A 10,410-nucleotide genomic window follows, 5' to 3' on the forward strand; every position below is an offset into this window, starting at 1 on the left:
CAATATTACTCAAATGTGTTTTCACATTTCTTTGACAGGAGAAACTGCTTACAAGTCAGGAGCTTGAATACATTTCTTTAATCGATCAGTCCTTTATCAGAATATGATTATTTAGATTAGATTAATTATTATAACTGGAACTTACTGCATACCTCCACCATCAACCCCCTTTTAATTCAATAAAGTCTCACCAACTTGCACAAACTCTTAAAAATAGCTCCCTTAATTTGGTTGATTTGTTTTTATCATGATCTAGGAATTATTACCTGAGAATGTGGACTCAACGGTAAATAAAGTGATTAAAAACTGACTGGATCCACACCAAAAAGCTACCGGGTCTCCCTCTTGTTCCACACCCCACCTATCCACCAAGTCTCAATACAAATAAGCTCTGTAGTCTTTGCGTAATCTTGCTAACAGCCCAACAAACAGCAATAAAAACATGACATGACCTCCCTGGCAGAGTATCTTATCTGTTCTTATTGCAGGGTGTCAACAATCACTGCGGTTTGCTACTCACTCCAGGTCAAACTAAACACTGATCCAGGATATAAATCATTGATTCCTACAGTTAAAGAATAGTATTTACTAACATGTTTTAAAGAGCAAAACCATACAGCCCCATGTCCCCCCAGTATTCAACGTCTGTCAGTCTGATGGCACAGAGAATGAAGAATCCTTTGCATTGCTGACAACAGCAGAAGCAAATATTTTAAACTGTATAAAACTCTGTGCTCCTTGATTGCATTACGGCGGTCCAGTTGATAAACTGCCAACCTCACTTAAGCTAAAGTATCTTTTAGTCTGAATGAAATTGCTGACCACAATTCAGTAAAGTGATTTCACTGGATGATAGTCTGTTGCTTTGAGGCACATTTTTAGTCTATAATCTTGCCGAGTTACAATCCAGAGTAGTTAAAGTGGCACATACTGTACCTAACATGCGAGTAGGATACTGACGACAGAGTGATTATTTATAAAGTATGGAAATTGTCTGGACGGTTGGCTATGCAAATTACTGTAGCTCATGTGCAGATGTATAATACTGGAATACAGAATTCATTTTAAAAAGGTATAAATACTTTGTTCATAATGAATTGCAAATGAAGGCAGTTTCTTTGTTTACAAATCCAGGTGGAGAATATGACTCAACTGGTTGGTTACAACATTGTCCAGGAGCAAGGATTACGTCACCGGCTCATGTAATCCAAGATGGCTGTTGACACCCTTCCGTTTCAAGTCTTTGTGGTGAAAATTATAATTTCCTTCAGGCAAATCTTTACAAAATTCAAGTTGTTTTTGTTTGTTTTTTTACTTTAAATGGCTTCATCTTGACAGGTAACAGAAATGAGCCAATGTTGATTTGATATTGACACTGAGGTGCAACTGACTTTTGACCCTTTTTCAACTCAGTTATATGCAGCTGTGTTCAGTCACATGCAACATTTCAATATGAAGAGCAGTTAGTTGCATGAGATAAGATGCAATCGTAAATCACTGTGGGTGAAATGAATACTCAGAGAGGTTAAATATACATATAGATATTTTAAAATATCGAAAGGCACCATTGAACCAGGCTTAAAAAGGGCAGAAATCAAAGACCAAAATGAATACTATGATAAGAGTTAAAAAGTATTACACATGCTTTCATTTTGTCATTTTAGTGGAAACATAAAAATAATTAGAAGTATTTCTACTTTTAGTGCAGTGATTATTTTCAGAGTATAAATATCCATTCTTTGTTTTGTTACTTAACAATTTATCATTTAGTATCATTAAGAAATGGTGACACTTTTTATTTACAGGATTTCATAACAGTAAGTATATAAAAGTATTTTCTGATCACAAAGTCACTCAAGTTCTGAGGGGCTGCGCCGACAGAACTGTAGAGCAACAAGCTGAACTGAATCATCAGACACATAAAATAATGAAATTAACATGTATATTTTATGTATCACTGACAATTTGTATGTCTGAGAGTGGGACACTGAATATAACTCTGATTTCCTTGACTCTGTATCCGTTTCTTATAACCTGTGCTCCTTGAGAATTCAACGTGAATGTGGTATTTTTGTCCCCCATATTTATGAGTTAGTGGAACAATTCAAACCAGAATTTTTTTTTCTTCCTACAGGGAAGTCACAAAATTCGACTGCGTCACACTGATCCTACGCAGAGACAGAGCCTGTAACTTTACAATTTTAAAGCCAAAAAAACACCAAACAATTTAGTGTCACTGTCAGCCCTGATCTGCCCCCCCCCAAAACAGGCAAGGCAATATTGTCCCTTGATAATATACAGAAATGAATTACAGGATCAAAACAAAATCAACATCACTGCATCATGCAAGTCTGTCATACAGATCTGACTAGAGGCCAAACAAAAGAAGTCATTTCACTTTTTCCTCTCAGGAGCAGGAAGTCCAGTCTTCCTTTGTAAACAAAGGCTTGCTCTGTCTTGTCAGGCAAAGTACAAAACTGATTTCTTTTTCCTTTTGTCATGAGAGAAAATGCTCGGGCTAGCACCTCGGAGCAATCAGCCAAAGAGTGTGTTGTGCCTCAGCAGCTCTGACAAGCTCGGGGAGCCGGTGAGATGTGGACGTGCTCGGTGTTACGGCACGGGGAGCCCGGTGCTATAATTTTTCTATTAGTGATCTGTTGATGGATAGCCTCATTAAGAATGATTCAATTGATCTCCTTTATATGGTAATGTCAAGAGCAGTTGTTGAATCAATCTGTGGGAAATTGAGTCACCCTAATTCAGTGTCTATAAGAGGTAAAATTAGAAACACGTCGTTGGAACAGCACAAAGACAGACGGAGTATTTGATGCATATAAAGAGGCCTTTGTCAGACTGATTAAGCTTGAAATTTTACTTCCTAAAACACAAAGTTAACAATTCTCTCAACCCTTATTGTTTTAATCCAACTCCTTGAGAAAAACACAATGTGCTCCAAACCACAGCAAAACTTTCCACCTCTCTGAATATTCTGAGATTTTATGAGTTAAGTCGAGGTGCAGTCTTCCCTTCACTCGAATGCAAATCGATGCCCTCAAGTTGGTGTGTTATCCACCTGCATGACAGAAGAGTGTTTCTCCTGGTGTCTTTTAAACAGAAAGTCTGCTATGCTGTGGGCCTGTGGCTTTGCTTGTTTACACAAAGCTGGTGTATAGCTGCCACAGTGTGTGATTTAAGAGAACATGTTTGTGTTCCAGAATCAGAGGCGTTAGTTGTAACAAAACAGAATCGGCATCTGTCCCATCACGGCAGCTCTGCCTTTTGCACAGACATCAATTGGGCTCTTTGTGAACCTCCTCTAATGGCTTCTAGATGGAAAAACAATGTCCATCCATCCTGCGTGTGTACTTTTTACAGAGAACCCAAAACGAAATGAGAGCGCAACAATCCCGGTGTGAAAAAGGCAGCTTCTGACTCACTGTTCAAAAATGCCTTCTTTTTTTTTTTTTACAGGGAATTAAGTTCAAATTCTGGCCTTTATTTAACGTTTTAAAATGCCAAACTTTGAGTAAAATGAAGATTTGGGTCCCTGTGCATCACACATCAGTTTATAACAAAACAAAAACACAATTCAGTGAGACAAACACCTCAGAGCTTTGTCGTGTTGTACTGTGTCATACCTTGACAGTTTAATGAACTCGAATGTCTGCCTGGCGACATAAATAGATATGTAGAACCAAGGTAGACTGTTGCTAGAGCAACTAAGAAGTTTGAGATGCAAGCTTGTATAAAATAACTCTGAGCGACTTTTTCGGGTGATTTTTCAACTATTTGTAGCGTCAGAAAAAGCTGAAAGAACCGAATAAAAAAACAACTGATTAAATTGTATTTGTTGTTAGAAGTTGCAGTTTTAAGGTTCTGCTCTTCTTCTGTTCTGTTGAATTTTCTCTTGCAAAGTTACAACCGATGAATAGAAACCATTCACGGCGACACTGACATTTAACACGTGGACGATAACTGACTTTATTATGCCTGGACTTAGCCTGAGTTCTCTATTTTGGGTGCAGACATGCAAACTTCTTAGAAGACTGACTCATATTAAGATAGAATGAAGTCACATCTCTTTATAAATGTTATCTCACAGCATTACTTTGTTTGGAGTTTTTTATTTTAAACTGACTAACGAGTCTGACATGAGGACGGACATTTCCTCTCCACCGTTGACATCATGTTTACATTTTCTCTAACTTAGCGCACCGGTTTTCCCCGATTTCCCCCCCAAGTTATTCCGTTTAACTTGATTTAGAGTTGAGACCGGGGTAAACAGGGAGAAGTCTGAAAATACTCAAGAGGGTTAGAACATGCAGGAGGAGGAGAAGAAGCAATAAAACGTGACCCGGCGCTCCAAAGCCCTGAAACAAGACTGAAACTGTAAAATTCCCTCGGGGCTGCAGACACCGGCAGTTTCCTGTGTGGGCTTCCTGCTCGGAGGCTCGCCGCTTGTCCAGCACATGGTCACCACGTTGAACGGCGTGCAGCTTAGGAGGTCACCTACACCGCACTGAGTCACCCATTATTCCATTGCAGCGTCCACCAGAGGAAAAGGGAGAACAAAAGCGCATGTTCCTGGATCCCGGACTGAATGAAATACACAACATCCTCCTCTTTGCCCTCAAAATTGCTTCCTTAATTTCCTCCCACTTGACTATGATGATGATGATGACCACAGCAATCCCCGTGTCCTCTCCAAACCCCTGAATCGAGCCTGATCAACACAAAAGGGGAAACAATAGGCCGACAATACCTCATGAAAGTGCACTTCTTCCAGGTTTGCTCCTTGACACGCTGGCGTACAAATGAAAACCACAAACGGTGACACAAGGCTTTTCCTGTCCAAACTGGTTCTCCGGCATGCCTCCGTACTGACTTGGCCACTGGTCGGGTCCGGGAGGAAATGTTCCACAAGCATGACTGTGAAGGATGAGTGTGCATGATGTTTATAGGGCTGGTGATCTCACTTCCTCGTCATCGCTGTGCTTATGGGGGCTGAGGTCTGCCTGCTCAGGACTGGGGGGGTAGGGGGTCTTATCACTGGAATGAATTGAAGAGGGAGGGTGGTGGGGTGGGGGGGAACCAGTTCACTGGGTGCAGTGGATGAGGTGAGGTGGAGGCTGCCAATTAGTTTCCAATGAGATCCCATAAAACTTCAGAGTGGTTTTGGGCAGACACACACACAGAGGAAGGGTGGGCAGCAATTACACAACCTCTCAGTCCACATAGCAAAATCATGGGCAGGAGGCTTGTGGTGCAACACTAAAATATGTATTTTTTTTTTAACACAATAATAAAAAATAAATAAAAGCAGGTAAATGTATTTAAGAGTTTTTAAAAAACACACAATTCAATGAGAGGGAGGTGGAAATAAGATGTAAACACAGGAGGAGCTAGCACTTTAGCTAGCTGCTCATTAATTTAACATGACAAAAACCACACGACTCGACTCGACTTGTAGCTGGCTGTCAACAACAACAACAACAACAACAACAGTGGCACCAGGGGGACTTTCAGGAGAAGACACCGGCAGCAAGTTACACGAATGTAACACAAGTTACACAACACGTCCCGGAGCTCCAGGGGGGCTCGAGGAGGCTGCGTGGCCGAGGGGAAGAGGCTCAAACTCGGCCTACCTGGCTTCCGACTCACCTGCGCCTCCAGGCTCGACGACATTTCCGCCCCCACGTTCACTCTCTCTCTCTCTCTCTCCCATACACACACACACACTCACGTAAAAACCAGGAAAGTTTCGAGGAAGTCAAATGAATCAAAAGGAAACAAACTCACCTCAGTTTGTGGATTGTGACATAATCAATTTTAAAGAAAATGCCGGTGTGCGGGTGAGTGAGTTTCCCGGTCGAGTTTCGGTAGAGATCGCGACTTCAGGCTGGAAAGCGACAACACACACCGATACACGAAGAAGAAGAAAACTTCACTCTTCCTCCTTCTTCACCTCCTCCTACTCCTCTTTCTTTTACTCTCTTTCCCCCGTTTCTTCTCCTCCTCCTCGTCCCAGGAGATTCCCCGACTTGTTCCTCCGCAGCAGCTGCGTACGTCCACTCGCAGTAAACTCCCCCCGGGTCAGTGGCTTCCCTCCCGGCTGCGGCTCGCTTCCCTCCCGCTAGTGGCTCGCTGCACTCCGGCACCTGAAATACTGGATTAGAGATGTTTTCTGCTCCGAGATGTCAAACCCCGCCTCTTCACCACTGTGTTTACTGCAGTCTGCCATGCTACTGTACAGCGCACACACACACACAGAGACACACACACACACACACACACTGACACACACACACTCCAGCAGTGGTTTGCCCGGTGCCAACTCTGCTGGCAGCCTCGTTCATGTTGCTTTATGGCGCAGGGGCTTGTGCAGCTCGCAGCTTTTTGTTAGTTTGTACAGGATCGTGTGTGTGTGTGTGTGTGTGTGTGTGTGTGTTTGCAGAGAGATGCAATAGAAACGTGCTGGCCAATGATTAAGCAGAAGGTGTCGATGATTTACCTGCAGACACACCACCACCAAAACATTGTGTTGTAATAATTGTGGACTAACTGGGAGCAGGGGGAAGTGATGTAAGGGTCCAGTTGAACCATCCAAATAATTTTTCTCCTTCATTGTTATTTGGAGTTATTATATAAGTCAAAAATACGTGGTGTGGATTGAATCTTCAAGGAGGTTTATTACATAAGTTACATGTTTATAAGTATATTTTAGTGGAGATATTCATTTATTTTCCCAAAACATTCCCTGGTCGTAACTTTTTAACTATTGACATGACTCACAAATGAGAATTATATTATATCGTGTGTGCTTGTGTGTGTGTGTGTCTTTGTGGAGGCCCAGTTTCAGTCTAAATAGACCATGATATATTGTTAATTATTACACTGTTTGTGATGTAATGTCCCATTAGTATTATTTTTGTTGAATTTTGTTTTGCTCCTGAGTGAATGTTGTGGTTTTAAACTCTTCTTGATGAGCAGAGAAGGAGAAACACTTGATAAACATAAAAACAAAATTACAAATGTTTTATTGCACAGCTCAGTCCACTTCCTTATAATTTTGTAATTTTCTCAAAGTACATTAAATATTGTTTGGAAACTTTTATATATACTTTATACTTTCTATCCAAGCTACTTTATATATTTATACTAAATATTGAAGTAAAGTTTGTGCCTTGGACAATATTCAGATGTAAAGTCGTACCGATGGCATATGCCCAACGAGATTTATGTTCCAGGAGGGGGGGGGGGATCCTCTGCTCTCAAAATAATCAGAGCAGTCACTCGTCCAAGTTGAGGAAACCGCGTGCGGTGATTGAGTGATCGGTGAGGGGTCACAATGTATCAGCGTTGTCCAGCCTTTCCTCAGGAAGTACTTGAAAGGGCCCATTGAGGAGACAATGCCATTTCCCTCCTCAGCATGTTTTCTCAGGGGACACATAAAGCTTCCTAATAAAATGTATTAAAAAAGTTTTTACCGATCACATTTAGAGGAATTTTAAAAAACCAACAAACTTTTCTTCTGCAGGGTTGACAAGCTTTATTTTCTTTTCTTTTTTGTGACTTTTTAGTTACAGAACCCGTATTTTGTGCTGGCACTGGAGAGGTCACACATTATCATGGTGGACACTGGCTGTAGGGCCTCCTTGCTTTGAAGCGCGTGCATTGCAGCCACTGAATATCTTACACTCGCTGTAAATTATAGATCAGACGGCTCAAACAGATCAGGTCTTTAATGAATTCCACAGATGTTAAGCTTTTCTTCTCTGACCTTGGTGGACACTTTGCAAAACCAGCCCGTCGAACCTGACAATATGAGCCCACTCGGAGCTGAATTTTTCTAAAAAATTGACTTTAGTTTCACACTCGGAATGAACTTTGAATGACTTCTGGAAAACGGTGGCTCATTGGTTTCTGGACATTGTTTATTCATGATCGACCCTCGCTCTGTCTCTCTAAGTCCTCTCTACTTTCTTTATATCTGTAACTCTGCAAATTCATGATACATTTCAATCAGGACTGTCCTTGATATCTCGCTGAATACGGAATTAAATTATTCATGCTTTTAAATGTAACAGCCCTGCCGAGCCCCTCGCCGTACACAAGTTGTGATTCTGCCCGTGAAGGACACTTGAATTTGGGATTAATTAGCGAGCCTTTGCCAGCTCAGCTTAAAGTCAGTGCACATAGTCAACGTCCCACAGAGAGCTGGTGCCACGGCCATGACTTCTCACCTTGAGCAGCCCCAACGAGCAGCACCAGATCTGCTGAACACTGGATAAATACGGCTCACATGACAAACCTGTGTCCTCCCTTTGTCTTTGTCCTTTTCAAACAACGGCTCTATTGTGGAATCCGCTCTTTCTTTAGTTTAGACCCAGACCAATTGACCTGATTATCAGTTCCATGACTCTTTTCTATTAGTATACGCTTAATTAAATATAAACTTAAATTAATAGAGCCGCAACTTCTTCTGCTGCTTGTCTCCTCTGTAATGTTTTAAGTGTCTTATTAAAATGTAAACTTGAAAGGGTTGTATTTGAATATGTTGTGTTGGACCATTTGACATGTAAACTTCACAGCAATGATGATGCCTTTCGTAAGACATGGGAACCCTTTCTGTCATATGTTGGTCTGAATGTTTCCACCATTCTCACAAGAGGGTTTGTATCATAGCTCAGAATGCTCTGCCTCAAAAGAGGCACTCTGTTTTACCATTTAATCGATTTACTTTTATTTCTGTATACTTTTATTTTACTTATCTGTTTTTAATTTTTTCCTACTTGTATAGGACGTGACCCCTGAATCTTCTGCCTGTATGGATTTCAATATGTGTGTGAGCCAAATGTTTGTCTTGTTTTTGTTTTGTTTTGTGTTGTATTACCTGTTGGAAAACTAATAAACATATATGAGAAAAAAAAAAAAAATGTAAACTTAATCTGCCCCCCTGTCTCAGTCTCGGTAGGAATAAACGCCCTGGTTTGCGTGCACGTTTGCGTACGTGCACGAGCGCTCTGATGTGCAAGGTGTCATGGGAAAAGCAAATAATTCAAATGGAACAGCTTGTACTAATGAAGCGATGGGAGGACACGACTCGTCTCGACCAACAACACCAACACAAACAAACACGGGCTATTTGTTCAGAGCGGATTCTGTGGGAGTTCACACTGTGAAATTGTCCATCAAAGTTACGGCCTTTTGTCGCTCTCCGCAGAAATATGTTCAGATTCTTGGAAGAACTTAACAAAGTGTGAGCACTGTTGATATTGAATTACTTTTAATGAGGAGCCACACTGAAGAGCCTGTTGTTAGGTAAGAGGTTAGACATGCTCTAATCCCCCAATGGGAGGTGACGCCCCTGAAGCAGCTCTGTCTGTATTTATCTTGGGATTAAAACCAGGTAATGATGATGTTTGTTTCCTGGACGAAACCGCTCCTCAGGTTTCAGAAAGAAAAATGTCACAGGTTCTTCGGTGAGAGACTTTCTGTTCAATCCGCCTCTCGGCTGAGGCGTCCAGTCAAATTTCAAAATAAGAGCCTGCGGAAAACTCGTAGAAACACTGATTGGATTCAACAAAATACCCAGCAGTACATCCTGTCTGCACTGTGCATTGCTCACTGAAATGGTATGTGTGCGCTATCATGGTGACTTAGCATTACTGCAAACGCAACGTGATGTCCCAGCATGTGGTGTATTTCATAATCCACCATGGGAGGGGAGTTAGATATTTCCTCCGTCCAAAAAAAAAAGGACTCTTCTCTTTTTACTTTGTTATTCATTTGTATTCATTTACATGTTCCTTTCCAACCCTCCAGGGCAGAACTGGGCTCGCTGTTTTTACTGCAGAAAAAGTGGATGACATAAGCATCATTTTTTTTTTTCTTCTGGCGTTTCACCAAGTTGCATTAATTCTGGAGAGCGGCCAGAGTGGTGACGGTGATATATTTCGCTGCTGTGTTTGCCATATCCGTGGTTACCGCAGCTCACGGGAGAAGCATGCTATGGGCCTGACAAGTGTGGGTCAGGGAAAGAAGTGCCCTTCACGGACAGAGATAACACACATGAATTACACTTTCTTGCCGCTGTCACCACATTTAAGACATTTAAAGCTATTTTACATAACACAGGAAGGTCTCATTGCTGCGTGTTGCTTCTTTAACAGGTTGCGTTAGCAGTTGTGAGTTAATAATTCTTAACAGGAGAGTTTAGCATGTATTGACCAGTCAGGAATACAGATGAGTCCCCTGAGGTAAAAGTCAAAGGATGGGATACGTTGAGACAACAAAGCAACTAATTGGTCTCCAGGGATTTACCAAATACACAGGAACACGATCTCGAATGTTCATTCGTCCCAACAGGCTAATGACTGTCCTGGCTGTGTGCATCCTTCCAAAAGATGG

At 41.5% G+C, this 10,410-nt stretch overlaps 1 protein-coding gene across 1 annotated transcript in view; it reads right to left on the reverse strand.

Moving 5' to 3' along the window:
- Positions 1-6,147, reverse strand: part of LOC132996115 (inactive ubiquitin carboxyl-terminal hydrolase 53-like) — a 31,325-nt gene extending 25,178 nt beyond the window's left edge. The window contains exon 1 of the mRNA XM_061066437.1: positions 5,800-6,147. The gene's annotated coding sequence lies outside the window, so the exon portion shown is untranslated. The remainder of the gene's footprint in view (positions 1-5,799) is intronic.
- Positions 6,148-10,410: the final 4,263 nt, after the last annotated feature.

This window comes from Limanda limanda, chromosome 22 (genome assembly GCF_963576545.1).
Source record: "Limanda limanda chromosome 22, fLimLim1.1, whole genome shotgun sequence".
Taxonomy (NCBI): Eukaryota; Metazoa; Chordata; class Actinopteri; order Pleuronectiformes; family Pleuronectidae; genus Limanda; species Limanda limanda.